Source organism: Protopterus annectens, chromosome 9.part0 (assembly GCF_019279795.1).
Source record: "Protopterus annectens isolate FY-2018-M chromosome 9.part0, PAN1.0, whole genome shotgun sequence".
NCBI lineage: Eukaryota > Metazoa > Chordata > Ceratodontiformes > Protopteridae > Protopterus > Protopterus annectens.
The window spans coordinates 909,494,115-909,521,061 of record NC_056743.1 but is presented as its reverse complement, the minus strand read 5'-3'; the positions used below and the strand labels follow the sequence as shown (position 1 = coordinate 909,521,061).

The 26,947-nt window shown below is 39.1% G+C and overlaps 1 protein-coding gene across 3 annotated transcripts in view; it reads left to right on the top strand.

Annotated features, from left to right (window-relative positions):
• ZBTB39 (zinc finger and BTB domain containing 39) overlaps positions 1-26,947 on the top strand; it is a 614,376-nt gene that overhangs the window by 148,556 nt on the left and 438,873 nt on the right. For all 3 annotated transcript variants that reach the window (XR_006366276.1, XR_006366277.1, XR_006366278.1), the window contains exon 2: positions 18,748-18,812. The gene's annotated coding sequence lies outside the window, so the exon portion shown is untranslated. The remainder of the gene's footprint in view (positions 1-18,747; positions 18,813-26,947) is intronic.

Below are 26,947 nucleotides of genomic sequence, written 5' to 3'. Positions count from 1 at the left end.
TTATTTTGGAGGCCAGGAGGCCTAGTACCAGGAAAGTTTACGCTGATTAATGGAGGAGATTTTTTATTTGGAGCAAAGGAAAGGACCTTGATGTCTCCAAACCTGATTTAAGTGTTGCTCTTCAACATCTTGCTGAGCTAGTGGACAAGGGTTTGTCTTTCTCCTCAATAAAGGTTCATGCTGCAGCCATTTCTGCTCACTATGATTGTGACCCTCCTTTATTCTCTCATCCTTGGTTTAAGCAATTTCTTAGAGGGGCAAGGAATATAAGACCCCCACGTAGAGCTCCTACTCCTGCTTGGGATCTCAATTTTGTGTTGGAAAAACTTACTCTACAACCTTTTGAGCCTGCAGCTACTGCCGAGTTAAAGTATTTGCCATGGAAAACTGCTTTTTTGTTGGCCATTACCTCTGCAAGAAGGGTTTCTGAATTACAGGCCCTCATGGCAGTGGAGCCTTTCCTGATTTTTCATAAGGATAGGGTATCTTTGCGTACTAATCCTTCCTTTCTGCCTAAAGTGGTTTCTAGTGTGGCCTTAAATCAAACTATTCATTTGCCTACTTTTTATGCAAACCCCAAAATAAAGGGGAGAAAATTTTGCATACTTTGGATATTCACAGGCAGTTGCGTTATTATTTGAGCAGAACCAAGGAGTTCAGACAGTCTCAACAATTGTTTGTTTCTTTTGCTTTGGGTTCACAGGGTAAACCTGTTTCAAAACAAACTATTTCTAAATGGATTGGGTTTTGTATTTCTTTCTGTTTTTCCCATCATGGTAAGGAGATTCCTGCTGGAATCAGGCCTCATTCCACTAGGGCTACTGCTACTTCTACGGCCTTTCTAAGGGGGGTAGCTACAAAAGACATTTTGGAGGCAGCTACTTGGAGTTCAGTGCATACCTTTCTCTTTATTCTAAGTCTAGGGCTGGATTTGCCACTGCAATTTTACAGGGCATTTTAGCGGCCCCTAATGCTTTATGATTTTTACCATCCTCCCTTTCCTGTTGCTTTGGGATTCTACCCATAAGTAAGGACTGCAGCAATGTGAGATGAAGAACATAGTACAGTTTTGTACCTACCATAAATGTAGATGTTCGAAGATCCACATTGCTGCAGTCCAATTTACCCTCCCTCCTTCCCCACTGTAGTTTGACTTGGTGCTATGCTTTAGGTGATGGTTGTTGTTGGGCATGTTTTTGGGAGGTATTCTGTTTTTGGCTGTGGCCTTTCTGGTTTGGCCTTCTGACATCTGGGGCAAGAAAAGACTGAGGATATGACGTCGATCATGCGCCTTTATACCCTGACGCTCTGATGTCAGATCTAGGCGCCAATGACCGACGTCAGCCTAATACTTTGGTATTCGGGCCGACCGTGGACAGCGGACTACCCCATAAGTAAGGACTGCAGCAATGTGGATCTTCGAACATCTACATTTATGGTAGGTACAAAACTGTACTTTTTATGTGTAGTTTCTTCTTGTGAGGAAAAGTCTGATTTAAATAATTTAGTTTTTTCTATTGCACAGGTGACTACTCATTTACAGTTTATGTATTGTTCTGTTGATACTTAATTCCAGGGCCACTGCCACTGGTACTGTTTTCAGGAGGTTTGCATGGCTGCATTCTCAGAACCTTGTAGATGATGATAAAAAAGAGATTTTAAATTCTCCTTTAGATACAGATTTACTGTTCGGCCCTTCTGATACAGAAGTGATCAAAAAAGTGTAATGAAGGGGGAAAGCTGGTCCAGGGAAATCTCTAAGATTTTTCAATCCTCCTCTTCTGTATTTATAAGGGATTCTCAAACTCCTCTTCCATTATTGACAGAAAGCAAAGTAAACAGTCTGTTGACAAAGTATAAATAAACAGACATTTAACAAGAAATAGCAAAGGGGTTCTAAAACAATCATCGAACCTCCCAAACCAGAAGACAGCCCAACAAGCCTGAATGACCATTCAAGGGACATTGTGACCCCCCATCACCACCATGGCTCCGTTTTTCTTCCAAAAAGTCTTTTTAAGGATGTTCTCAGTTGCAAAGAAAGAAAATGCTTACCAAGCAGTTCTGGAGCTTTCTTTCCTAAACCTATTTGTGTGTTGAAAACCAGTTCTGGATCTTTCTTTCCTAAACCTATTTGTGATAGTGCCCTAATTGAAAATGTCACTTCACAACCTATTAACTCTTCTTCTTTCAAGTTTCATGATAAGTATATTTTAAGTCTAGTGTTATCACATGCCCATTCATGCGCTTCTTAAGGTTTTATATATCTGGATCACATTATCAGTTCTTTACCTTAAATGTTTGAACTAGTCACTGCACCAAGAGTGTTCACAAAGTGTCTAGCTGCAGTTATAGCTCCTTGCAGGCTTTAAGGTATCCACATTTTTCTATATTTAGACAACTTCCTTATCTTTGCAAAGTCTTTTTCAAAGTGCTGGAAATCTGTCTCTTGGGTGAGCGATCTCTTACACAAGCTGAGATTCCAAGAGAACTTTCAAATGTCTTTCTTGACTCCTTCACCCAGGATTGTGTTCTTGGGATGTCAGCTAGACCCCTCAGTTCAAAATGCTTTTCTCCCACAGGAAAAAATAGGGCTATATATAGATTTCTGAGGCTTTCCACTCAAACTGTGGTCACTGTAAGAGTCTACCTCAGGCTTTTGGGATCTCATGGATTCTATGGTTCTCATGATACCCCTGGCAAGGCTCTTCATGCAAAAGATACAGTGGTATCTGAAGTCATTCTGGTCCCAGCAACCAACACCCTTTATCTTTTCAAGTCCCACTGCTGGGACTTTTTTAGAAGAGAAATCATTTGGGAGAGGCAACAAATATCCTTAAATCCAGGCATTCCCTTCTCCCAAACAAGTCACCACAGATTCCTTGGACTTTACTTGGGGAGCTGTTTTAAGAGGGATAAAAGTGCAGTATGTGGGGGATACAAAAGAACAGACAAGCAGATAAATATCAAAGAGATGCGTGCCCTAATCATCAAGGCACTGAACTGTATGAATCAGCCTTTGTCTACCAGACCCCCTTCAGGTTGTTAGACACCTACCACAGTAATTTGGTACATCAGTAAGCTGACTAGCCAAATTAGCTTGGGATATAGTTTTTCAGCACAGTCCGACTTTACAGGCATACTACATTCTGTCAGAGCAAAATTGTGTGGCAGACAAACTGAGCAGAACAAGGGCAGATCTTCACAAATGCAAACTAGATCAGGGGGTCTTCTAAGATATGATCGATCTGTGGGGAGTTCCTCAAGTTAGACCTCTTTGCCTCCTCTCTGAACAATCAGCTTGCAAGACTCTGTTCCAGGACTCCACACAAGAAGGCCTGGAAGACCGATGCCTTTTCTTTTCCTTGGACAGGAATGTTCCCGTATGCTTTTCCACCATTTTCACTAATATCCAGGGTACTTCTGATGAAGGAATCCCTCAAGATCATTGTAGTAACTCCCTTGAGGCCCAGGCAGCCGTGGTTCTCTCTTCTTTTGGAAATGGTCAGGGGCAATTAATACAGACTTTCTAACAGACAGGATCTGCTCACACAAGAACAGTGGCATTTAATGCACCCTGACATCAGTCAACTTCAGTTGATTGCCTGAATGATAGGTTCTTAATTTATTTTTAGGCACCTGTTTACTGAGGACATGCAGCAGGTACTATTGGAGGCAAAAAAGCCTGCTACTAGAAAATCATATGTTAGCATATGGAAAAGGTTTTCTAGTTGGTGCCAACAACATAACCAGCATCAGTTTTGGAGCTAGTTGTTCCCTGGTTTTACAATGTTTGTGTATTACCGTTCTGTGGTTTTCTTGTTCCTCTATCAAGGTCCATTTATCAGTCATTTCAGTGTGTCTACCCATGGATCCTCCTCTTTCAGTGCAGTCTCATGTCAAAATGTTTTTGAAAGGTGTTTGCACAAGAGGTCCCCAAGTAAACAGGAGGCCCCTCCTTAGGGCTTAATTTTGTGTTAGAGAACCTTGCACTTACTCCATCTAACCTGACTGACTTCAGATTCTTAACATAGAGTACAGTTTTACTGATTGCTCTGACGTCAACAAGAAGATTATCTGAGTTGCGAGCTCTTACGGCGAGTCAACCCTATCTCATTTTCCACAAGGACGGCATTTATGAAAACTAATTCTTTTTTTTATGCCTAAAGTGGTATCTGAGTTTACTTTAAGCCAAACTATCCATCTCCCACTTTTCGTTCCTAAACCTAAACATGAGGGGGGAAAAGATGCTGCATACCTTGGAGCGCCACAGACAACTCAGGTAATGTCTTTAGAGAACTACTTGTTAAAAATCTTCGGATCAGTTGTTTATTTCTTGTGAAGATGAGAAGAAAAGACAGCCTGTGTCAAAACAGAATATTTCCAAATGGTTGTCTAAGACTATTACCTTTTGTTATAGTTACCATAAAAAAAAACTATTACAGGCAGGGTCAAGGCCCACTGTACCAGGGCTTTGGCTTAATCTATGGCTTTTTTGTAAGGGTTGGACTCAAAGTATTGTAGAAGGTGCTACTTGGTCCTTTGTGCATACTTTTACAAAGCAAATTGGATTCCTTTTCTAGGGTCCAAATCAGACTTTGCTATGACCATTCTCCAGGGGTTCCTGGATTCTTTTCTTTCCAACTCCCAAATGTAATAAGTTAGGGTAATCTAACTGTTTAAGGCTACTGCAGCAGTGATCTATGTGATCGACATAATACAGCTGTGTAAGTAAACTTACCATAACAGTAGATGTACGAATGATCACTGTTGTAGTAGTTGCTCCCTCCATCCACCCCCTTGTTTTTCTTTTGCTTTTTTTTTTATTCCAGGGTGTGGACATTTATATTTTGTTGTTCCTTTGTCCTTTCAGGGCTTAGCTTCCCCTTGTTAGCAGGAAAGCTCTGAAGGGTTTGATGCTCAAACTTATCTTTTAGTCACTTCAGCCAGAGCTGCCTGAAGCTTTAGAAGCTGTCTGGCTCTTCTATCCTTGGTAGGATGCAACCCATATAGCTAAGGCTACTGCAGCAGTGATCAATCAAACATCTGGTGTTATGGTAAGTTTACTTGCACAACTGTACTTTTTGATTTGCAAGGTGGTAATTTGCATGAACTTACTGTAACTAAAGTATGTGTGTTTCTTGTATTTCTCTCCTCCTTAGTGGATTCTATGTCTTTCAGCTTTTTTTTCAGGTACAGTAAATTCCAACACCATGAAGACAAACCACATTAAATTAAACAATTAAACCCATCCTAGTGAGGGGCTTTGCCCCCCACCCCCCCCCTACTTTAATGTACCAATTCTGAGATCGCATTACAGTATGCAGAAGGGAAAAGGTCATTCAACTCTTTCCTGTGTTAAAATTATGATCTGACCGTTGGGTACCATGGTCCATTCAGAGTTGTTGTCTCAGTTATATATCCGTTTTGGTGTTTAGGTAAGTCGGTCTACTGAAGTAGCCCTCTATATAATTTATATATATATATATATATATATATATATATATATATATATATATATATATATATATTCAGTGTCTGGTTGGAGCACATTTAGTATGACATTTGTTCTAGCTGTTTAAAAATCCTGTAAGGAATGTTGTTGTTGTTTATTTATTTATAAGCTGCATCCCTTATTAGCCGTTTTCTTTATCCATAGTTGGGTGCGACTGTAACCATAATGCTAGTGGAGATTAAATCACTCATCTGAAAGGTCTTATGCACTTACAGCAGTAGTGATATGTGTTCCCAGAAAGGGTTCATTATCTTGGATGTGTTATATAGTGGTGACAGAATTTAACATTAAACCACCTTGAAATAAAATCACAAGTTATGTTTTATATTTAAAAAAAAAGTAAATGGGAATAGTGTGCTCTCATGGTATATAGGGATAAGGCCTGGATTACAGCCTCGGCGACCCAGGCTTGATTACTGGCGCAAGTAACTGATGGAGATGAGAGGGGAGGATGCGAGTGAGCTGCTGCTGGTGGTGCACTAGCAGAAGCAATACGTATTGGAACCCGTGGAGCATGCACCTGCAGCCATGTTCTGCCATGGTATACTTGGCATTAATCTGGGAGACTGTATGTGCACAGGCACCCTCCCTACAGCAGGAATCGTGCGTGGAAGCTCTGGGGCACATCCACAAGGGAGTGAATGTATTCCATCAGGCAGTAGGACCACTAAACTTGCCCACTACTTACCAGCAGACTCTCACTACTGGGGAACTGATGATCCTATAAGGATATCTGGGCAAAAATGAATGGGCTCTTGCTTAGCCTAGGGATGTCAGACTGACAACCCATGAGACTGATGGTCCAATTAATGTAATTACAGGAGCCATCAGGTAAGGTCCTGCAGAAAAAAAAATAAAAAGGAAATAAGGATGACTGGGTTTTTGCAATATCTTCACAAAGGGGTGAGCATATAAAAAGTGTCTGTATGAAAATGAATCTCAGATGTGTGACAATCTTTGTATGTAAGCCAACATCTTATGTTTTAGCCTCTGCACCCGACAAATAGGAAGAGGAGTTGAAAGAGTATCAGTATGTGGAAGTTGTTTTCCAGCTAGTTCTTGTGCATGTTATTAATCCTGTTTTCAGACAAATCGGGCAAAGGAACAAGTTTGCAGACAAATTGGAGTACTCATAGTTTGTCTAATTAGTTAAAAAGGAGTGGGTAACATCATTGTTGCTTTACATCTAAAGGTAGGAACAAAGCTGAAATGAGAAAGTTTGGTGCTTGAGGTGACACGTCCATTTTGTACTCTGTGCCTCCATCCTAGTCTTTTGCCAGCTCTGTCCCAACTGCATTCAGAATGTTTATGGCCAATGCTTTCTCCCCATCTTTAAAGAGAATGCGTGTAACCCTTTTTTAAACTTGGTTTACAAATGAGACAAGAAAGGACACATTCAGAATTCAGTATGCATTCATAGTTTGAGGAAATGGTAGTAGATGTAAATGTCTTAAGGAACAGTAAATGGCTGTCAGAAATTGTTCCTTAGCAAAATACCAGAGTATGAATTGCCTTCATTTCCGTATTTTATTTTGCAATTAAAAAAAAAAGTACTTCCATGTGGTGGTAGTGTTTTAGTTGATAATGCAGAGCCAGGTGGAAATACATGCACAACAGGCTTTTTTTACTCATGTGCGTATAATATAATTTCATATTATCATTAGAAATGATAAGTAGGTGTTGAGCATTGATGGCACTGGAGCCAATGGCACTATTTTCTGCAGCAAGAGGTCTCTTTCAACTCTTACATCACTTCTCAGTATGTAAGCACAAGAAGACCATTGTTGTATCCTAAGTTCACAAACATCTGAATAGATATTGTCTGAGTGATTAAACAGCATTGTTTTATTATTAGTTTCTCAGTCATTCTCATAAACTGCCACATATAGACACCTTGACCAAGATAAGCTTACTGGTCATCTTTTATTAAATTTATTGATTCTGCTTCCCTCCATCTTGTTTATCCTACTGATGTTTCTCATCTAAACCAGTTTTTTATAGTTTTCTAACTAATTTAAGAAAAGAGAAATGGCAATCAGAGTTCTTGGAACACTTTCTATTGTCAGGTTCTTCGCATTTTCAAACTTTGATATGTAGTCAGCCTTTCTTTAACTGCCCTTTTTTCTTATGTAGTCAGCCTTTCTTTAACTGCCCTTTTTTCTTATGTTCCTCTGGTTTATGCCAATAACTGTGTCCTGAGATCAGAGCAACTCTACAGCATTTTAATTCAACCCATGGACACCATCTTACAGACACCTCCAGATGGCTTCTTGACAGTAGTGCAAACTTACTAAATTTAAGCTGTTTTTGTCTCAGCGGAGTAGTGTTGGTACCTCTCAGCAGGAGCTTCTATGGCTCTGTTCTCTGCTGGGGATGTATTCTCTGCAGCCGTGTATATTTTCTGTCTGCATCTACATGCATTTTTTTCCAAATGCTTTGGTTTCTTCCATGTCCCAAAGACCTGTAGTAGGTGAATTGGGGTTCTCCATATTGGCTGTGTGCCTACAGTCTGTGAATATGGGATTTGTGTGGGACTGACCAGCTGCCTATTCAGAATGTGGTTCAGTGTCACGTAGCATTGGTTGTCAAGGTAGTCTCCAGCATTCTTCCCAACTCTGTAGTGGTTAAGTCTCTACTAGGTGGGTGAAAACAGAAAAATCTTTAACCTAGCTCAAACATCATGTGACAAGCAAGTTTTGCTGCTAACAGCACGCTTTCATCTCAGTACCAGTGACCTCTGCATTCAAATTTTAAATATTTTAAACTGCAATTATATTATCATTTTACAGTGCCCTGAAGCCACAACCTTTCTGGACATGTGTTGTAATCTTTTAACCAGAAACACTGTCTACTTATTATATTGATTGCATTAAACATACTCTGGATCCAGAAACCATTGTTAAATAAACTTTTTCATTTTTGTTTCGTATCAGCTTGAGCAGCACTGTTGCACTTTCCAAAGAGAAAGATGGCTTCCTGCATGTCTTTTTCATTTGTAATTGTTTACTGACTTAGCTTACATTTTCTAAATATACTTCTGTATTGCTTCCTTTGTTTCTTTTTCCAGTGTATCATTCTGTTACTACTTGTTTTCTTGACAGAGCACAGTCCTTTTCTGATAATAAATTTACATCAAATAAGTTTGCGTTGCTTCGCCCTTTCCCCAGATCAGAAACATTGTGTTTTGCTTCCTTTAGCAAAGAAGTCAAGAAGTACCTCACCTTTAAAGTATGAAGTTTTGTTACTTTTTTATATAATACAAGTGCTTAATTTTACAGCATAAAAACAGGACTTTTTTAAAGTAACTCCTGGACCATGTGTGTCATTACTGATGTACTCTTACATCAGTGCAAGCACTTTGAAACTTCACTAGACTCAATAAGATGGTAGAGGACCTCCTAGAAGCACGGCTGCCCCAATCAGAATACAGAGAGCTTAATTTACAGAGATGTATAATTTATGTGAAATGTAAGGACTTATTGAGTTGATACATTTTTTTCATAAGTATAGAATAGGGACAGGGAAGAAGCTCAAGGCAAACAAACTGGAAGACAGAAGAAATTAAACAGTCTACATTCTTTTTAAAAATGTACCTAAATTATGCTTATTAACAACTCTCTTAGAAGCTGGCACCCGCCATTCACCCCACCCTTCCTGCAACTTTGAAGAGGAGTTGCTTGTGAGAATCCATAAAAAGATTTGCATGGTTAAGCTATTTACATTCCTTATGCCATTTTGCAGTATGCTATTCTGTTGGTGGTGAAACAGTAGAATTCATAAATGGCACTCCACTAACAATATATCTAAACATTAGGAAGGAAGGGTTACTTTTCAAGGTTCATAAAATGTTTACGTGGTCCAACTCGGCAAGTTTGTACCAGTTTGCAGTTTGTCGTAGTGCTGGCAGAGTAACAGTGAGATTCTTAAATGTTGCTGCGGTAATAGAATAACAATGCAAATCTGTGTAAGGGATTAATACCATTTTGCAGTAATATATAGCACAGCAGTATGCTAAGTCTTCCATTGTGGGATTTGTGTCATCTTACCCATGGCTTCAGCACATCCTTTTCCCATGAAATGATTTTGCTGGAAACCACTTCCTGCAAACCAAAACTAAAGCTTTTATGGCACTGGAGCAAGCCTTTTGCCACCCCCATGGGGGAGGGGGGCACACCTGTCTTAGAACTCCAGTCTCTCATCAGTTGGTAAAAGGACAAAGTCAGTTTCACAAAATGTGGTTTTCAGCAGAACTGTTTGTGGGAATAGGACTTGATGAAGTGCAGTTTTACAGCTGTTGTGCAATAGTGGGGGTGTAAGGTATTTCCAAAGGAATTGAGCCATGTGGTGCTGGGTGAAAATGTACATCATAAAATTATGTTGAGCACTTAAGTGAAGCAGCCCATTGGCTCTGTGGTTTTTCTCCATCAAAAAAAGTATGTTGAACCTTTAAATGAAGCAGTCCTATTGCTTATGGGGCTTCTCTCTCACAAAGTGTTTCCTGCATTTATTTCTTGGTGATTACGTGGCTCACTGTCTAAAGAGGTTCATAGGAGGTTATTAGACTATTGGCCCTAGGGCCTTTATAATCCTAGCTGTGTTGTACCTTTGTCCCCTTATTGACCAAGTTGCATGGTCTATTTTCACAGTGAGAGTCTGTGATCGGCACCAAGTGCCCTTATCCAAGAGGGACATAGGTGACACCCCCGGGGTAAATTTACAGTCTCCCATCTAGCTGTCTATAAGTTGCACTTACATAGGGTCATTGAGGAGCACAGTTTTATGTGAATTGGGAGTGTGTTTCAGCGGAGTGGCAATCTCTGGAAGACATATCTGTGTGTCCAGCATGTCCGTCTCCACTTGTATTGCTATTGTTTTGCACTAATAGAACTTTTTCTTGTAAATTAAAATGTGTGGTGATGTAGTGTTAAAACCATAATGTAGTAACTTTTCTAAAGTAGTAGTTTTGTTTTTATTATCTCTGTTGTTGTAGGCCAGAGATGACGAACCTATGACACACTCATCAAAGATGATACACACCACAATGTTTTGGGTGACATGTCAGCGATCACCAACACCCGAGTTACCAAAGACGCTGCTTTTGCATTCATTGCTCACGTGAAGTGCACTGAATTATTTTGGGTTTGGTGTTTCAAAAGCTCCTGGCACACAAGGTTTGCCATCACTGTTGTAGGCACATCACTGCCCAAAGCCTTTGATGATTTGTGGTTGTGATTATGTATAGTAGTGAATTCTTTGTAGACATTCCACTCAAACCATCAGAAATGTGCAGTGTAGTCTTCCTGTTTTTTTTTTTTTTTTTCCCCTTTTACAAAACAAATTTTATTTCAGGAGCTAGCACATAATTGAAATCTTTACTTGTAAGGCAGATAGATCAAGAGATCATTGATGTGATTTATGAAAATGTTCCCCTTGTCACATTAGTCAGATTGGTGGATGCTTTTTTGTCAGTTGAGCAAGTACATTATAAACAAACCAAAGCAAAAGAGTACAGACCCACGTTTAGAAGAAGCAGTGTTATGGATAAGGCTAGATAGAAAGAGAATAAAACACAGTTAACCCATGGCCTGTGACAGCATCTCCGTTTCTCAGTCATAACACTGCAGTCGGACTACAACAAAGTCAAAGCCTCTGGCACATTTGTTAACCCGTTGTTAGTTCAAGTGGGATGGCGCACTGCTTTTAAAAATGTACAAATGCTTCAGTGTTTGCCAGAGATGCAGTTTTTCTCCTGGGATAGTGTGCTAGGAGTGCCTTTTTATTAAATGGACTGAGGGTCTGTTACTTAACCTTCATGATATTGAACAGGTGAAAAATGAGTGCATTTCAAGTCGAAGTGGTGTAATCTGTGTAGAAAGTAAGTTTGCTGCAACACTTGTGTCTGTAAGTAAAACTTGTTTACATGCCTTTGTGAGCTTTGAGTTGGAAGATTACTAGTAGTTCACACTTGTCATTTTTTTTATTCAAACCTCCGTAGAACTTTGCAGAGCATTTGGCTATAACGGTAACATGACTAAAGAAGGCACAGTGGCTTCCTTTGTCCAGATATCTGAGAAAACCAAAAGGAAGGTTGATTTCATCTTTTTTTTTTTTTTTTGGGGGGGGGGGGTAGTGGAAATGATTGTTGAACCAGGAACAAGTTTAAATTTTGATTTTTATTCTGTGAAATTTAACTTTTGTGCAAGTTATTCTTCACTCCAGATTTTTCCCCTCTCTTTACAGTAGTATGTCAATCCAGTACTTCCAGACACAAACAGAAGTCCAGTGAAAGCCAGTCTTAATTTTGTTAATATGGCTAGCATTTTGGTTGTATACCTTCTAGATTACAAAGTGACAAAAACTATATAAATGCAGCAAACATTAATCATAAATTGCCATTGCTGAACATTCTTAATAAAGAATCTGAGTCATTGCTTGAGTAAGGTATTTACCGTGTGCCCTATTCCAGAGACTTGTATAGAAGTTCCAATGAGTGAACCTGTAACAAATGCTCAACTCTAGAACTGGCTACTGATCCCTTTTTCTCTCTCTGATATTCTTGAACTATTGTTCTGATCTTACAATTTGTCACTTTTGTCATATTTATTACAAGCGCATCTTAAGCCATTAAAAAGTCTTTATTGTTACAGCACTGGTGAGCCTTAATGGTAAAGGAACACCCCGTTGATGTTCTGTGCTACAATGTTATCCATGTACTGACCTACAGAACAGCTGTTAATGGGAGCACCATCCTCCCAACTAGATAACTTAAAAGGACATGTGCCTGAATGGAAGCTATTTTTAGAAAAGTAGACAGCACATGGCTTAGGGCATGGTAACTCAGGACTGAATGCCAGTGTATTGTGTCAAGATAAACATCCTCTAGGCATCTTTTGAAAATACTCTCTGGGTTTGTTCCCAGCATTGGACCACCTTACATAAAGTCTTTTCTAGGTTCTGCTGTGAATATTTTGTAGCCTTAAAATCTCTCCGTAATCTCAGAAGCTGTGCAGTTGAAAGTCAACTACTTCAGTACAAATTCTTTGCATCATGAGAAATTTGCCATGGAGTAAAGGTTAGGCTAGATGTTTTGGACGAGTAGCCATAGGTAGAGGGGAAAAAGCTATTGGCTGATTTTTAATGATGGTGGTAGTCATTTTATCACCTTAACATAAACTCATTTGATGCTTAAGTATTCCATTGATATGTCCTTTTGGTTCTTGGTAAAAGAAACACCAGATGTGTTAGAATTCAACCTAGATAAAAAGAAATTATCACAAACTATAAATTGTCCAAAAACAAATGAAAATCCAAACATACAACTGTACAAGGAACTGCTCGCCGCACAAACACATATGTAAAGCGCATGTTTTACTAAATAAAGTTTGAACTTCATCCGATAAATATAAGTCCAACTAGATGCTTTTTAAAACCTTCATCTTGAAGGTTTGGTTAAAACTAAATAGCACCATTTTCCCTTTAAAGCCACATAACTCTTTCATTTCCTTAATTATAACAAAAAAATTCTTCAACCATAAAATATATACATTAATACAAAAGAAGCATAAGTGACCTAACATTCAAAAGTAAAAATTAACAAGTGTGTTTAAAAAATCTTGCTCTTATCTGTCTAGTCAATGCCTTTAATTTAAGTAGACAAACTATGGAGAAATATTCATTAATTCTTGGCCAGCTGTTCACATTTAATATGGCAAATTTTATTAAATATAAACAGCTGGCGAGGAAGGTCATTAATGCTTCTCTTATATTAATGTATGTATTTTCTGGTTAAAGAATGTTGCTTTATTATTTAATAAAACTTGTGCTTTATGTATGTTTTTGTGTGTCAAGCAGTTCTTTGTACCATATTATTTTTAAAAAGAAATAATGATATCCGTTTTAATACTATTTAATTCTGCTAAATATATCATCTGTATACTTATGTCTTGTCTAGTCGTAACACTCAAGAAATGTTTCAAGTTAAATGGAAGTTAAGGACCACTTGTCCCAAATTTAAAGATTCATTTTTCCAGTTACAGGAATGCTGGTGGACTCAACTACTTGAAGGAAAAATGTATAATTGAAGAGATCCTTTCTGTAATACTTGTCAGTATTCTCATTTGTGCCTTCCTGATTTATTTGCTTTGTCTTATGTAGACTCTTGCATTCATCATTCAGTGGTAGACAGAACCTTTAAAATACTTTTCTCCTGAAAATTAGAGTAACATTTAGCAGTTGTAATTTTTCTGCCATGATAGCAATATTTTGAACTCCCCATACTTCTTAAAAACATATTTCTTTTGGCATCTTGGATTCAGTGTCCTGCCACATTGTTTTTCTACACCAAGTGACTTCATTGCAGTAAAACAGAAATTAGTAAATGTTGGGCAGAGTTCTTACAATATACTCTTAATGGTATACTAGTTGATACCTTAGGAGAGTGGTTGTCCTCATAGCTTTGTTGTAGACATCTTGGGAGAGGAATATACCCTAAGGCAGATCTGACATTGATGGTCAGTCTAGAAGATTTTTGTGTGTGATTTTTGTTTTCATGCATTTAAACTTGAGTACACACCTTCCCATGTGATTGTGGTAGCTTACTCTAGATCAAACACACGTGGTAGTTGTGTTGTCACTGTGCAGCAATCAAAGACACTGTAGTCAGCCAGTTGCATCACTTCACATATTCGTAGTGCCATTCATAATCCAGATAAACACTTATTTGTGGTGTATTATTCAAAGTCTAGATAAACACCCAGTGATAGGTAAAGTGCTGCATGTTTTGTTGTTGCTGTAAATCTCAGTGTATGCACCCAGTATACCTCTACCGTGTCCCCTACTTCAGAGCCTTGGGTAGAAGTTACTGTATTTGTGTGCTGCTTGATTCTTAGATGTCCGTCATTGCTACCCATTTTAAGGAGTAATGCTAATGTAAGAGATGAAGCAGTGCTCCCATGTTATTTTTATTATCCTTTGTGGCCATGCGGTTTTGCATGTCATATAATACTGATGTGGGTCTTCTGTCATTTTCACAGGCTTGAACTGCATTAAATGTGCTGGCCATCCATGGGACAGTTATTCATTAGTGAGGACTGATAAAGATCTGGTGGTAGCATTGTTATTAAAACCTTATACAATATTTATGTGAAACATCAAAGTGTTCCCAGTTATCAGTCAGCAACGTTAGCTTGAGTAAAGATTTCATCACTACTGTCCAGAATTAAAAAGTGTCTATGGACCACACTATTTACGTAGTTAACAAATGATAAATAAATATTTTAATCAATGTGTCTCGCTTTTTGTATGATACTTTTATGGCTGCAGTTACTTCAGTGCATTTGTAATGTATCCTTTTAACTATCTAAATTACCATAAAATCCCTTGTATGCAAGATGAGCTTGCTTCACAGGTGAGTGTTGAACAATGGCCTGTATTAAGCTCTCTTTTAACAACTGAATGGACCTCCTCAAATGTATTCATGTGGTAAGCAATATGGCCTTCATTGAGTGGGGTAACAGATCCGTCTTCTAAATTCTCTGGGTTACATAGCTAGTATCTACATTGTCATCCAGGCTACCTACTTAGTAAGACTTTATGAGTCTAAAAACAATAATCATCATGGACCCAATTCTGGGCCTCACTGGCATGGATAAATATAGTATATATGGACAACGTAGCGAAGCCAAACAGTGTGTTTTTGGGAGGAAACTGAAGTACAGGGAGAAACTACACAAGGAGAGCAAACTCCACACAGGCAGTGACTGTTATGTTAGGATTGAATCATGGATTCTGAGGCTGTGAGAGGTCTTGACCACTAAGGCCACCATACAGCACAATTAGTTAACAGAATAAGAAGTTATTTTTTTTGTTTGCGTACAGCATTTGAGCAGGTGCTGAGGGCACAAATCAAGAATGTACTTTTTTTTTCAAGTTGTATAGAAATCAATAAAGGGTGATCTGGTACAAAACAAATAATGTTCATTTTAGTAAGTTTCATTACAGCAGGAAATACATGTATGTCTCTCTTGTCTTCTTAGTTTTAGAAACATTTTTTTTAATTTAATAGTGCAGTAATTGTTATGGGGCCATTTTTTGGTTAAGTAAATATATGTTTCTCATACTGGCAGTGGCTGTTATTCACCCAGGGTTAAAATATTGCTATAAGTCCCCCCCTCCAAATAAGGGGAGTTTGTTGTCCAGTGGAATAGTCCTCCTCAACCAAAATACCAGCAAAATAAATGTAAGAATTTCACTGGTAGATATGTGATGTCTTTTAGTCCCTGCATAAAAGTCATGGTAGCATTTTTTATTCTGTACTTAAAAGTATTTTTTCAAAACCTATGTTCACTAACTGATAATGTTCATATTCTACTAAATATGTGTATTTTGTTGTTGCTGTTGTTGTTATATTGAACTGTTGCTGTTCTGACGTGTAGGGTATGATACCATGGTGTGGTGCCTTACAGGTATAACTCAGGAATTTCTCTCATTACATCATGTCCAGTGTCTAGAACTGTATCTGAAATTCCCCACCTCCCTGTCATCCCACCATTCCTGTAGTAATGAGTATCTAGTTGCACTGCTGCTCCCTGACTAGGTGGAATTTGGGTAATTAATCACAGAGAGGGAGTGAGCCAGCATCCTCTCTGAAATGATTTTCTCCTGACCTTTTCTTATGAGGTTCATGTGTATGTTTTTGGGCATAGACTTCAGTGTCTGTTTTGCAGCATGTCAGTGCAATGGCTGTGCTGCAGAACTTAAAATAGCATGTGCACTTTTGAACTAAACTTCGTATATGTGATGCTTCCTTGCTCTGCCTCCTTACACAGGCACACTTTGCAGACAGCTATGTCTGATTTCAGTGTGGCTTTATTAAAGTAATGCAACAATATTCAAAATCAGCTACCCCCCTTTTCAATAAAGGTCAGTCTTTATAATATCAGTAACTTGAAAACACAATTACTGGGCTGTTTACAAGATTTGCTACATCAGATAAGCAAGAGTTTGTTCGAGAGAAAATCGTGACCTGTGCTCAATTTCTACTTGGGCAGTAAGGACGTTTGGTATAAATTCATTGTGGTGATGTTGTTGGGTACATTTTTAAACTACACAGAAGACAGCTATGTAATTTTAACAATGCACCTCTGTGTGTATATTATACATGAAATGCTATATTTTTTTCCATGCAGTTAATTCATCCAGCTACATTTTTTATCACAGTACCACAGGAGATGAGTACATCCCAGTAACCCATGCACCCTGTAAAACTATTACTCAAATTGCTCATTATATGCAGCAGTAATTTCTGTGTCAGTGAAATGTATACGTTCTGCCATTAATTTCATACCTATTGCATGGTTGAATTAATAGCACATTTGAGTTTGGGCTGTGTAGTATTCTATGAAGTTTTTAATTGAAGGAGAGATTATTGTCCTAAGTTAACAGCCTAGTTCCATGGTGCCCTGTCTATATCCTCTAAAGTTAACTGCATTAGTTGTATGAGATATGGTCAGTCTAATTTAGCAGTAGAGGTCTTAAAAAGACAAACTAAAAAAAATGCTAATCCACACATTATTAGTACAGATGTGTGTGTTGTGGTCTTGTTTTGTACATTTCAGAAACACATGGAAGTACTTTTAGATCAACTGTTGTTCAGATCTTTCTTTTATACTCTTATTATATTACTTGAAAATAGTGTTGTTTTCATAGAATAAAGAGAGTAATGTTTTTAAGAATATGTTGTTTGCATTCTTTCATGATTGCTGATGGTCCTATTGAAATGTGAAATTAGGCCTGGTCTGTTTCTCATGCTCTGACCTATTGAAAGCTGCTGATAACCCTTTTGAAAAGTTCTGAAAGTCATATATGCTGACAAAATTGGCTTTTTTATCGTATGTCATGTAGATAAATTCTCCTTTATTGATGACATTTTAAAAATTATGATTTTCTTTCTCTTTTTTTTAGTTAAAATTCTTGGCAGTTAAAATGCTGCATCAGAATTCCACATTGCCTTACACAACAAGCAGTGTGATGTTGACAATGTTTAAAACAGAGGAAAGTTTTTAACCGATATCAGAAGCTTTGATTAAAAGGTGTACTTGAAATGGGTCATAAAAGCCCATAGTAAGACATACACTGTAAATGTCCGAGTACAGAATTCCGCAGTGTAGACTCGGCATAAGCAAAAGGTCATAAGATTCACTCCTATTTTAGGAAATGCTTGCAACTCATCACAAGCTAATTGAATCTGTCTTATAGGCTTATTATGTCTGATAAGGTATACACACCTCAGATATTCATGGAAAAGTGTGCAAGACTGTATCACCTGTTATTGGATTGTAAAGACTTCTCCAGGTTCTGCTGTGAATATTTTCACATTAATGAGCTTCTCAGTAGTGGTGCAGTTACCTTGTTTGTGAAATGAAAATGGTATTTTATTCTATATTGCTATCATGATTTTTGACTTCATATACTGAGGGTCCAGCTTCAGGAGCACAGAGGACTAAATTAGGCCTGTATAGAGGAAACTAGATACACATACTTTAGTTTCCAGGTTTGGAGTTAGGTGACTAAAGCTTGCAGTAGTCAGTGCTCCAACAATGGAAAAATAAAGCAATAACTGACGACGTGGTCTGGTATATTGAAGATTTACCCACAGTTGGTGTGGTTTAATCATGAGGGCGAAGCCCAAGTGATTAAACAAAGGCAACCTTGGGTAAATCTTCAATATACCACAACCACGGAGTCGGTTATTGCTATTATACAATGACATTATTTAAGAAAAAAAATACCTACTCTTCTTAAATAATGTCTTTGCATAATGGTGGATTACTGTTCTGCCAGTTGTGGTATACTGCTTCTTCATTTTGATGCACTGCGCATGCGTATGGGACTTGTATTCCCATGCATGTCCAGTACATCAATGCTTTGAAACGGAAGCAACAGAGAAAATAAAGGCTCCGTTTTTTTTTTTTTTTTTTTTAATTGTTAAAAAAAAAAAAAAAAAAAAGGTTTTGGCGCACTTTATAACAAAGGAAAAAAAGTCTGGACGACCGAACCTTTTTCCGTTGGTATATTGTGGGATTTACAGTGGCCGCGTTGGTTGGGCTGGGCCAATCAGCGTGCACGTTTTTGAATACTAATAGGGAGTCATTGTATAATTGTGTCTTAACAACAACTGGCTTCAGTCCTTTAGTATTAGCTAATTAACTCTTATTTTTTATTTTTTTACCCAGATACATTGACTGGTCAGATCCCTGTTTAACAATGGTCTGGAGCAGAAGAACAAGCAAGTAACAATGTAAATTACATTTGATCAATGTAGCAAATACAGTAAATACAATGGAAAAACTAAAACATTGTAATATGAAGGTGGAATGTTCGTGATATACATACATATATATATATATATATATATATATATATATATATAGAGAGAGAGAGAGAGAGGTGAGATATAAATTGTGGCATTAGTGAAAAAGTGAAAGATAAGAGGCATAAGGGAGACAGAAAGTGAAAGTAAAAGTATAGACTTGTACACCAAGAGTTATGGGAAGGAAATACAAGTGGGTGGATAAAGGTAAGTTAGGTCTAGGAAGTGAAGAGTTGATGGGAAGTACAGGACCAAGTGCACTTAAAGACAGTGATGATAGGTACTGTTTTGAGTGCAGTATTGACAGTGTGGCTTGACTTTGAAGAGATCTATAACTGACTTACTGTAGCTAGAAAATGTTTCTCTTGTGAGGGAGCAGCAAATTCTAGGTGTTTGGGGATATTTTACAAAAGGCTGTTCCAGATATAGAAAGAGCAGATGTGATGGAATTTTCACAGTGCAGGATCCAACGTTTTGCAAATGCAGACAATAGTAGTGTTCTGAATTTTTGAGCTGAGACAGGATAGCAGTTCACAATGACTAATTTAAAGATTAAAACATCTTAGAACAGGGTACATCAGCCACTAGTATTACGCTAGTGGAATTACATTTGAAAGAGTAAAGTAATGGTTTTGACTAGAGTTTGAGAGAGTTGAGTCTATATAAAGTGAGTGGATTTAAGCCTTTGTTGTTAAAATTAACACAACTGATAAAAGCAAGTATATGTTCAGTTTTAGTTATTTGTATTTGGCTATGACTGTGTGGGACTTAATGGAGAGAAGAATCTGATGTCTTTTTCATCAGTTCCTTGACCATTGGGTTTTGGATCTGACCTTGGATCCAACTTTGGCAACTTCTCAGAATTTGGATCTCTGGCTCAAGCTCCTCCCCTTACCCATAGTCCTCCCCCAGACCCCAGTTGCCTCAGATCTGGTTTGCTACTTCTAGTGATGGTTGACATGGCCCAAGTCTCTTGTACATAAGTCACTTTCATTTTTTAATTGTTTTCCTGCTTTTCAAGGTCTTTAACTTTCTTTTGCTTTCTTATTTCCCCCATTAAAAAAAATATATATGTGTATAAATATACATATACATAGATATATATATATATATATATATACACACACACACACACACACACACACACACGCACACGCACATCTGTTTTAATTATTCAGTATTAGTTATGTTGCCTTTTTAGGCCTCATGCCTTTTCCCCTTTTTTCTTCTGCTGGTTTCTTTTCTAGTAGTCTTCCTTACCATTGCTGGTATTTCTTCTCCCTGTATTTACCACTTTTCTACTCTGTGAATTACTTGTATTTCCTTGTAAGATGTCTGGTAAACCATCTTGGTTTAAAAAAATGCTTGTCTGATGGGCACAAGCAACCCAACTCAAATGCCCATTCCAAGTGTATGTACTGTCGTAGAGCTTATCATCTTGAGGTGTTGTGTGAGATTTGTTCTGTCTTCAACCATAGAGTTTTGGTTGAGTTTTGGAACAAGTTAGTCCTTAAGAGATTGTTACCTCCTCCTTCCTCTTCAGTGTCTGGATCTTCCTCCTCTTCAAAGAAATCATTGGTGGAGTCTCAAGGGAAAAATAAAGAGAAGAACAAAGAGCACTGATGAGTTTAGAAAGTGTTTCCCTGACCCCTCTTCTCAGTTGGCTCCAGCTTCAGCTCCAGTGACCAAAGTTTCTAAGTCCTCAGATCCGTCCACTTCTTTGGAGCCAAAAACTGCCTCAACTAAATCTGCTTAGCATAGAAAATCTTGGTTCTCTCCAGAGCTGACCTTTTCAAGACTTCATTCACATTTTCTTGTAAGAAACTCCACGCAAGGTCTAGATCGCTTAACTTCTCATCCTTCAGGTCTACCAGGAGCCTATCCAAAGCAGATGTGGATAGAATAATGAGAACATTTTTCAGGATTCAAATTCAGTTTGGAGTACTCCTGGCTCTGTCTCCAATTGGACCTGTGAGTTTTGGACCAGCCCAATTACCCTTACTAGCTCCTACTCTGATCCATCCTTTGGCTTTAGAGATACCAGATCTGAGAACTCCAGGATTGTCTGGGTTGGATCCAAAGGCTTGGCCTTCATCAACTCCGATGTCTTCTCTGATCCAACCAGCACTGATCTTGTTGGAGCAAGAGGGGTCTCAGAGATGCAGCTTTGGCAGCAGTTCCAGAGGTTAGGGTTTGACTTAGAGGGTGTTGGAGCTGTCCCTTTCCCTCAGGGCTTCTGCAGTTGACAGTTCATCTCCAACTTCTGCGTCAAGGCAGGGTCATCGGGAAGTCTTGGGTTTCTCCAGGCAGGTGGCTTTGGCTCCTACTGGAGTGGTCCTGGCTCTCCATTGGCTTTCAGGGCAGTGTAATGAGCTGTTCACATGACTGGAGATAGGACACACTTGTCCCCCTTGGGTTCTCCCACCCTCAACCGTCCTAGATCCTGAGTCTGCTCATTTTGTCCCATTGTGGCAACCAGTTTGTTCCAGTGTGGAGACAGTCCTTTTGCAGGACTCCATTCACAGTCTTTTCCTAAGATCTCCCATGAGGAAGTTCCCAGAAATGTAAGTGCAGTAGGAGGCATATTGATTCCCCACAGGAATCTTTAATGGAATACACCAACTTCAGTGAAGGGGATGGGTCCCCCAGATCACCTCTTGAGGATGTCTCATTTCAAGAAATTCTTGAGCTTCTGAGACAGAAGGGTGGTTGGCCTTTGGAAGCCCCTTCCTAGGAGGAGTCAGTGTTTCTTGTGTCTTTCTGAACCGGCTCAGCTACATCCTGGGTGGTTCCCCTGGCAGATTAAATGGTGGATCTCATTCCCATCAGGCTTGGAAGGATCCTAATACTGTAAAACCTATTCCTAGAAAGTCAGACAAATATTTAGTTGCACCCAAGGACCATGGCCATTTGAGCAGGGGCACCCAAGTTGATGCAATGGTGGTTGCTGCGGCTACTAAAAATAAATTTGTCAAGGAAAGTCTTCCTATCCACCCCTAACAAGGAGCCCAGGGCCTTGGACAGATTCAGAAAGTAGATGTTTGCCTCAGCAATCTTTACCCTGTGATCCCTGAATTATCTGGCACATTTAAAAAGTTTCAGATAGATTTGACTAAGGAGCTCACTAAAATCCTCAGAGTCCATGTTGCAGAGGATAAGAAGACCATTTCTTCACAACTGGTCACCCTTCAATCCCTGTCAAATGCTTCCATGTGGCTGATTTCCTATGGTATGGAAGGCATTTTGAGAGGTGCAGGTTCAGGCATCAGCATGTGAAATGCACCTGGGTGCACTTTTGAGACTTTGTGGGCCCTAAAATACATTATTCATCAAGGCATCCTTTGATGGAGTTAATCTGTATGGACCAAAAGTTAATCAGCCTTTCTGCTGGAGTGACCAAGACAGGAAAACCCTATCTGCTGTAGGGATATTTTTTTACCCCTTCGAGGACCTTTTCAAGAAACCAAAAAATGGGGCAGAAAGATTTGGTTCTGGAAATCACAAGTTTTTTTCAGGGCTCCTACTGAGATAGATCCTCCCAAGGCAGAGGGGGGGGGGACTATAATGGCAGATGTTGCCCACGTGACAGGAAGGGCCTGCAAAACCAAGCCTTCAGAAGTCTCTCTTATGAGAAGCCATGGCAGGAGTGGCCAGCAAAACCAAGCCGTCAGAGGTCCCTTCTCTGAGAAGCCATTCCAGCACCCCTGAACAATTGCCCAATTGCTGCACTCTGGAAGCAATCAGGGTCACATATCTGTGCACCAAAAAGCCTGGGCATCCACCACTAAAGATGTCTGAGTGCAGAGAATAGTTATCATTTTCCCTCCACCCCCACTCATTCAAAAAAAATTCCCAATGTGCCCACCCCATCAAAGAAAAGAAGCAACCTTGGGAATAGAAAATGTGCCGAGAAAAAAGACCATCCAAGAGGTTCTAGCAGACCAGCAAGGATTTGGAACTTATTCAAGATTCTTTTTGGTGCCAAAGAAGACAGGGAACCTCTGGTATGTATTGAACTTCAACCACTTGAACCAATTTGTCAAACACTCGAACTTCCAAATGGTCATGGTTCAGTCCATTGCATCTCTCTTGAGGAAGGATGATTGGATGTGCTCAAAAGATCTCCAGTATGAGTGCTATCTCATAAAAATAGACAGATGATCCAGGACATACCTTTGCTTCTGTCTGGGACCCAGTCATTTTCAGTTCAGAGCCCTGCCCTTTGGCCTTACCACAGCCCTTAGTGTGTTCACCACGTATATGGTAGTGGTTGCAACTCACCTGAGATTGCTGGAATTCTGGGTGTTTCCTTTACAATGACATCTGGCTCTTTACAGCTTCCACTAGACATCTACTGATACGTGTCAGGAAATACTTGCTCCATTTATATCTATATCTGGGTATAACGGTTAGCTATGACAAATCTCATCCCCTTCCCACTCAGACCCTAGAGTTCATAGGGGTCATCTGGATACAGCTTCTCAAGTGGCTTGATTTCCTCAAGATTGTCCAAGTTACAACAACAGATGAAATTTTTACTCTCTCTCCAGTCACCACCAGCTAGGTTGGTCCTTCAGCTTCTTGCTTTCATCATGGCCTCCCTACCATTCTGCATTTGGTAAGATACTATATTCGAGTATGACAATGGTTACTAGCAGTACAGTGATATAGGACTTGACATCCCATGACATCTTTCATCCGAGTCACAAAGATCTGCAAACAGTGGGTCTCCGGAAGGATTCACACACCAGATGTTTTAAAGGGTTGCTCCTTTGTCCTTACTTTGCCCTTACTTTGCCCAAGGCCATGGGTGACCACAGACACTCTCCAGTTGGGATGGGGGCATTACCTGTGACACAGTGCAAGGCAAGTGGTCCCCCTTAGAGGCCAATCTTCACATCAACATCCTAGAGATGAGGGCAGTTCTCCTAGTGTTGCAGGCTTTTCATGACATCCTTCTTCAAGGGACAATTGCCATTCAGATGGACAACATGTCAGTGGTCTAATATATCAGCAAACGGGGGAACCTGCTCTTACCTCTCGTCTCAGGAGATGATGCGAGTGTAGCAGTGGGTGATCTTTTCCAATGGCTTTCTTTTGGGAATGTACATTCCAGGAAAGTCCAACATGTTAGTAGACAGATTGAGCAAGTCTGTTCTCCTCCCTCATGATTGGTCTCTAAATCCTTCAGTGATGAAACAGATTTTACACCAATGGGGCAATCTGTGCTGCAGCCTTTTCACTTCTGCCCACAATTTTAAATATAGCAGACATTTTGCTATAATCCCCCCATAGTGGGGAGTCGCAGAGAGACGCTCTGATCAAAGATTGACCCCCTGGTCTCCTTTATGCTTATCCACCACACATCTCATATCAAAGTTTTTACAAAAAGATCCTCGTTGTTCTGTTCTTGATTCTCCAACTGTGGTTCCCATTCCTTTGGCCTCAAATGTTATACCATCCGTGAGTCCTGGATCCCTCTCTGGATCTTCTGTCTTACCCTTCTGGGTTACCACACCCAGATATAAATGACCTTTGACCACTTGGTTTCTGCACTTCCTATGATGACTAGACAGTACAGGCTTTCATCTAAGGTTTTGCATATACTTGCATCTTCTCAAAAAGGAAGATATAAAAGAGCAAATAGAAATGATTCTCTAATTGGCCCAATGAGAGAAATCTAAATTCTTTTTCTGCACCCATTTCTGCAGTTTTGGAATTTATGGCCCCCATTTTTCATAGTGGAGCAAGTTATTTTACAATCAAGGTTCATTTGGCTGCAATATCCAGTTTTCACATGGGTCAAGATCATTTGTCCATGGCCTTCATTAAGTTATGCAAAGCCGTTCTCAATGGTATGTTTTTATTCAGACCTCATATCAAGGACCCCACTTCTCATTGGGACCCGACTATTTTTTTTTTCCAGGCTTTAACTCTGTTTCCCTTTGAACCCACAGCAAAAGCTGATTTGAAGTTTTTGTCCTGGAAAACTATTTTTCTAATTGCTATTATATGTGCTAGATGAGTATCTGAACTTCAGGCTGTGTCTTCCCAATCACCTTGTATCTCTTTAAAGACAGAGTTTCTCTTTGCACCAATCCCTAAACTTTCTCCAAAAATAGCTTCTGAATTTACGCCTAACCTGTCCATTAATTTACCAGCTTTCTTCCTTAAATTTTCCAGTAAAGGGGAATATGTTTCAATTGGATATACACAGATAACTGAGATTTTCTCCATAAAACAAAAACTTTTAGGAATTTGGACCAATCGTTTGTCCCAATTTAGCCTTACAGAATGAAGTAATCTGTATCAAAGGTTACAGCACAGTGGCTTATTGAATATATTTCTTACGTTTACATTAGAAAGGCTTGACTTTACTAAGAATATCATGTGCTCATTCCACAAGGTCAGTCTCCACTTCATCTGTTTTTCTATCCATAACATCCATTTGTGATACTTGGTCCATTGTTCATACCTTCATAACTCATTTCAAATTGGATATTCTTTCTAGGAACAGGGCTGCATTTGGTTATGCAGCCCTATGGAATATCCTTCAATGAGACCACCCAAAGGTCATACTGTCTGGGAACTCTCTGGCAATGGTTAAGGAATAGACGAAAAAGATAACATCAAATACAGTAGTTATCCATAACAATACATCTGTGCTGTCTGTGTTCGTCCTTCCTCAAGCTATACTCCTCCTTCCCCTCTTCCATTAAAGGACCACTACGGGCAAATGATGAAGAAAACATATATTTTTTATCTTGCCATGATTTACTACACCTCCCAAAGCTGCCTGCAGCAAAATAAGTACTCATTCCTAATTTTATTTTGTTTTTACTCTTTTCTGTCCTCATGAGGGCAGACATCAGGATTCCTTTGGAAAGCTAAATCTGTCCCATAATGCACAGACTGAGAACAAATAGCCCTACTATTTATTGTCAGACTAGACTTCCATTCACTTAGAATGGAACACCTGAAAACAACTGCCACGTTTGAGAGTCTGCAGCTCATGTGTCATTGACTGGTATGCGTTGAGTTTTACAAATGTTGTTCCTACTGATGTACTACACATTCTCTGAAAGAAACTTGCAAAAGTGTCAACAAATTACTGAGATAAAAAAGACTTTTCACAAGGAGCAGTTTTGCAAGTTTCAGTTCCTGGCCAGGTTACTCCTCCCATCTCCCCTCCTTCAGTGGGCTACAGTCTCACATTTCCAGCTTTACTGGATTCAACTATTTAGTCAGCTTTGCATGACAATAGACATAAAAAAAAAAAAAAAAAAAAATCACAGCCTGGTGTGCCACTAAATCTGTTCCTTTGTATGTCTCTGTCTCTTCACTTCTGAATAGCATTTCCCAGGAATAAAATTAAAAAAAAAAAAAAAAAGCAAACGCATCAGTCCAGAGTTAGTTTAGGCCAGTCTATCCATTTAAAATGTGCACAGTAAAATATTCAACTTATAATGCATTTTGGCTGCTGACATGGTTATCTTTACATAGTTATTCTCTTATAGTATAACCTGAATGTATGGTATTTAATGATAAATTTTACAACAGTTCTGTTTCTTAACAATGACCTCCCAAGCCTCTGATGTGACCTAGTACTTTTTCTTACTATTGCTTTATCTAGTTGGTCTTAGTTGTATACCTGTAGCATGTCTCTCATCCTCTCAGCAACAGACTCCTGGAGAAAACTTCCAAAGCAGATACTTGTATTGAAAGAGTAGCAGCAGCTGTAGCAGTGATACCACACTCCAAAACAATGCACTCAAACATAGTACTGACAAACACAGGGGAATGTATATGTCTGAATCAAGCAGTGATGAAATTGCTAGGGACTTCACTGAGCACAATTTTACTCCATCTCTCCATTTCATAATCCATAACATTCGCACCACACTTACAAAGGCACACCTCCACCTTCCACAAACATATCTACCCACACCCATACAACATACCAGTCAAATTTAAGGCTTTTCCCACATCTCTGCAAAACACTGCTGTAATGGCTTTGGCAAACAAATGAAAATGATTGATGGGTGTTGGTTCAAGACTCCCAT